The sequence below is a fragment of the Marmota monax genome, unplaced genomic scaffold (assembly GCF_021218885.2).
Source record: "Marmota monax isolate L192 unplaced genomic scaffold, Marmota_monax_Labrador192_F-V1.1 WCK01_AAM20220418_F8-fsc00018, whole genome shotgun sequence".
Taxonomy (NCBI): domain Eukaryota; kingdom Metazoa; phylum Chordata; class Mammalia; order Rodentia; family Sciuridae; genus Marmota; species Marmota monax.
In genome coordinates this window covers 15,276,397-15,281,619 of record NW_026692201.1, presented here as the reverse complement: position 1 = coordinate 15,281,619, position 5,223 = coordinate 15,276,397, and the positions used below count along the sequence as shown (strand labels likewise).

The 5,223-nt window shown below is 34.5% G+C and overlaps 1 pseudogene; it reads right to left on the bottom strand.

Annotated features, from left to right (window-relative positions):
• Positions 1 to 1,868: 1,868 nt before the first annotated feature.
• LOC124081910 (U6 snRNA-associated Sm-like protein LSm2) lies at positions 1,869 to 4,568 on the bottom strand (annotated as a pseudogene).
• Between the last annotated feature and the right edge of the window lie 655 nt (positions 4,569 to 5,223).

The following is a 5,223-nucleotide window of genomic DNA, read 5'->3' as shown; positions in this document are numbered from 1 at the left end:
CCATTTTTTAGTTCTACAGCAATTACTGCGTTACTGTTCATTGTTCCACATTCTTGATGGAATTATTATTGAATGTTCTTGTGTATGTGTGTGTGTGTGCGCGCGTGTGTATTTTGGACATTCAAATAGGTGTATAGTGGTATCTCGTTACTATTTTAATTAGCATTTCCATAATGAAAAATGATGTTGAACATTTATATGAATATCTAGATATCTTCTTTAGTCCATGCTTCCTTATAACACAGTATTTTCTTAGGAAGAGTGAAATATGGCTGACTAGATTTCATGCTTTTTCATACTCACATTCTGGCCCTAATTTATCCTGATTGATATTTTCATAATGCTCCAAATTTCTGTCTCGCATTTATATATAATACCTTGGATTGCTTCTAAGGGCCTAATCATTCTCTAACTATAAATTTTTGTTAGTTTAAAATCTCAGAGGATAATCTTATTTCTAAATTTTTAATGTGAGAAAAAAAGGCAACTTCATTGTTGCTTCATAAAAGTCATATACTAGGTAGTTTTTTTCTTTCTTTAAAAATATTATTCTATTTAGCTCTAGCCATACTTCAAATATTTTAGAACTGCTTGACCTACTTCATAGGTCTCCATTTATTATCCTGATATTTTCTTTTAAGTTTTTGTTTAGTTCAGTGGTTCCCAAACTTTGGTGTATATCAGAATCTCAGCCAAAAAAGAACACAGTGGCCCAGGCTCATTAAATTAGGATAGAGCTTGGGTCTTTGTGTTTTTTTCAAGATCCCCAGGCGTTTTTGATACCAACCAAAGTTTGAGAACCACCAGGTTGGTGTTTGGAGAAAAGGTGAGAGTGAGGCAGTTCTTTCCAGCTGAGGGCCAATCTAACCCTGAATAGAAAACACAATCTGCCTGTCTAGACACTCACAATAGCTTCATAGGCTGTGCTGCGGTCTTGCTAAGTTCCCAACCTAATACTTTGCTGTGGTTTGTGTGCAAGATTTTTGTCTAGAGCTGAAACTGAACATCAGTAGAATATTTTTACAGTGCAAGATCTATTTAAAAATTGGTTTATTCTGTAGAGTTCACCAAAGGAACAATTTTTAAACCATTTGGACATGTCATGCCAGGTGAAAGTAAAATTGTTAAAAGATATGCCCCAGAATTAGCATTTTAAGAAATACACTATTACATACAGGCCACATAGTCCAAACATTCTTGCATGTTATTGGTTCACTATTCTTCTATACAATAAAAACCAAAAGGCAGTTATTTATGTATTTTTTCATAACAACAAAACATTAACCTAAATTGAGAAGACTGGATTTAATAGTACAATATTCTTCAAAACCAAAAAGCTATTATTTTTTTCTTTCTTTCTTTCTTTTTTGTGTGTGAATGGTTGTGTCAATTTTTTCTCTTCTCTCATTTTTCTACTGGTGCACTTTAATTGTACACAATGATGGGATTTTTTGTTACATATATATACATGCATGCAATGTAACAATATAATTTGGCCACTATCACTCCCCAGCATTTATCCCCTCTATCCCTACTTCCAACCCCTGGTCCCTTTCCTCTACTGATCTCCTTTAGATTTTTTTTTAAAGAGAGAGAATTTTAATATTTATTTTTAGTTTTCGGCAGACACAACATCTTTGTTTGTATGTGGTGCTGAGGATCGAACCTGGGTGCACGCATGCCAGGCGAGTGCGCTACCACTTGAGCCACATCCCCAGCCCTCCCTTAGATTTTCCTGAGATTCCCTAGCCCCATCCCCCAGCACCTTTCTTTTCCTTTTTCTTCTCTAGCTTCTCCATATGAGAGAAAACATGACTATTGACCTTCTGAGTTTGGCTTATTTCAACAGCAACTATTTCTTAGATAGCTTTTCTTTAAAAACTCAAGTCTTTATTTGCTTTTGTCTTAAGCTGTAGCTAATGTTCAAAATAACTTAAGAGGACACAGTTTTATTCCAAAGAAAACCTTTATCACATCAAATCTTTGCATATTCATAAGATTCCACCTCCAGGTTAAGTCATGAGATCTTTTTCTTGCAAACTATTACATCAATAGAAATGTATAAACACACATCAAGAAAAATGTGAATAAGGATATCAAATAAAAAAGTGTTCACCCACCAGTGCATAGTTTAATATCAGGTAGAGAGTATGCTTGCTTGATTGCAAAGTAAATTTTAAAGGGAAATAATTGTGCTCATTGTTAATGTAACTATTTAATCACCATTATTACCAACAATTGCTAATACTGATGAGTGTACTTCTGAGCAATTGTTTGAATTTGCTAGAAAATACAACTTTTTCTTGGAAATATATTTGAATTTTACCTGAGGGTCTATTTTTTTAAATCAAAATAACACACCAAGACATGGGTGAAAGCCTGTTTTCAAATGTCTCTCCAAACTCAGTTGTAATCCAGAAATAAGTATTTTCCTGTGAAAATACAAAATATCAAATGTTTGCGCCACCTGTGTCAGAAACTAGATAATGCTATTCATTTTACCACTAATAAATGGCCATCTTATAAGATAGTTCTTTATAGTTTTGCTGTGAGAATAATTTTATAACACTATCAGGCAAACAAAATTTTTCATCCTTTTAAGAATTTTAAATTCCTCCTTTTCATCTTATTTTCAGCATATTTAGATATAATTATACTTTGTCCTCAATCTATATCAGATCACTTTAGTCCTTCCTTCAAGTTAAAAGGGTTCTTATTCTTTGTATTTAACACTGATCTTGGAAAGCAAGAAATACATGAAAATCACCAAAAAAATCTTTAATGGCTTTAGTTTGTTAATCACTGAAAAATATTTTTATTTGCCCCCCACCCCTCACTGAAGCACTAACTTTTACATATGGCAGGAGTAAATCATTTTGAACATCTGTAGAACACAAATTCTAATGAGGGAAAACCATGTTAATCACTTTTGTTTTCAAATTTGCATCATAAATTTTATTCCTGATGAGGGAAAAATTCCTTCTATCCCCCAAATGAATTACATGCTGCCCTGGTGAGACTAAGGAAACTCTCCCACTATGTCCAGGGAAGGAGGGAGAAAGACAGGTGCTGGGGACAGGGAAGGCTTTGAAATTCCCCAACCTCTTTCCCTTCTCAACAGAGGATAGCTGCTCTTTGCTATTATTCCTCTCATCCACTAAATCCCTTTCGGAAAAAAAGCCATCACTTTTTTAAAAAAACAAAACACCTCAAGTATTGGGGGTCATAAGGTTATGGGGAACCAATAGAAAAGGGAGGGAAAAGGAACAGTGGTAATCACTGCTTCTGCTGTAGGGCTTCCTTCCTTGCTGCATCCTGTAGGAACTGTGTGTTCACTTCCTCAGCTGGCAACTGCATAAAATGGACCGCTGAGTCAAGGATGAAGCAGTTCTTCACTGATAACATGTGAGGATATTTCTCAGGGTCTGTAACACTGATGTCAGTTAGTTTGATGTTGAGATACTGATCCACAGAATGGAGGGTTCCACAGATGCTCAGGTCATTCTTGAGTTACATGACCACATCCTTGCCCCCAAAGAACTTAAAAAAGGAGTAGAAGAGCATGGTGCTGGCGCTGCATACTACTAGCTATACTAAAAAGGGAAGGTAAATCACTTTTTATGTATAATACCTATAATTATTAACTTACTGATTAGGAACAAAAGATGTACCCCATAGTTATGTAAAAAAGTTGATTTTCTTAAACAATCATGCTATTTCATTCAGACAGTTTGAGATGAGGCTATCACAGTTTCCAGGAACTAAGCCTGCCTGAAATTGTAGCTGGTTTAAGAAAATAGACAGCCTACTGCAGTTTGCAAAAATCCTGACTTTTGAAGCCCAGGTCATTATTTTTTGGTGTCTAGACTTAGAGCTTCTTTAACCTCACAATTTAACCTCAGGGCTCCTACACCCAAAGAAACCAGTTTCAGGGTAAGCAAAGTATTTTGGTTGTGTTTTCATCAGAATTGAGCATTGGTAGGTGGGAATGCCATGCCTCAGCCTTGGAATATATTGGAGTGGGCAGAGAGCACTTCTGCACAGCTTTGGAAGGCAACTGCCATCCAGTTGTTAACTCACTCCCTAGTCTTCTAACACACTACATTAACTTCATTCTTTACACAGGTTTCTTGTGAAACAATGGAATGATTTTCAATTTTTGTTTCTGACCTAGAAGACCCTTGGTGTTCCTGTTCCTAGGTCCCACATAAGCTACTTTTCCCCATTCATGCACAGCAGGTACAAGTTCATTGTTCACATCTATCAACTAGTCATATTGAAAAGGACTTTACATTTTCTTTAGTTCACATCTAGAACACTCCTGTCAATTTTAAGTTCTCATATTCATGCTAAGACTTTAATACATACAGGCCATGAGTGAGAAAATAGACTACATTTAACTTAATTAAATTCTTATTGTCATCTCAAATACCAATTTTAAAGGATTTGAATGTACCTGAACTGTAAATATTTTTAAATAAAATAACCAATTCAAGTGATATATGAAGAAGAAAATATCCAAGCCTCTCATGTGTATTTCAAAAGAAATAAAATCCTCTAATGAGAGTTATTGTTGAAATTGTATTAATGTTTAGTAGTTAAGCTAAGTCATAACACACTGCAGGTCTTTCTTGTACGTCCTACATTTCTCAGCAAGAATCCACTTTTTGCTCAACAACTTTATTCTTCATTCACAAAAGAAAAATAGTTTCACTATTGATAAGTAAATTAAAAGTTAGCTTTAGAGGAACAGTAACCATTTCACAAGTGAAATGAAGAGAGTAATTTTCTTACCTAGGTGTCAAAATAGGAGTCCCAAATCTGTCATTTACTTGCTGAAAATGCATAAAGTTACTTTATGAATATTCATATGTAAGATTATTACAACTCTAAAAACTCAGTTCTTTACCTCCAAAATTTGAAAAATGCTTATTTGGGCCTAGCACCATATATAAGAGATTTTTTTGGTATTTTAGTGCCAGAAGAATGACTAGTTGAAGATGGAAAATGATTCCTACAAAGGGTGTGTGTGTGTGTGTGTGTGTGTGTGTGTAAACTTGTTACATTTAAAGAAAATGCTATTGACATTGATTATTATCCTCACCTGCAAGTACAACTGAAAAGGCTATATCATTTTTTATTGGTTCTTTTTAGTTAACATAACATTAGGATTCATTTTGACATAATTATAAAAGCATAGAATATAATTTGCTCTAATTTAAT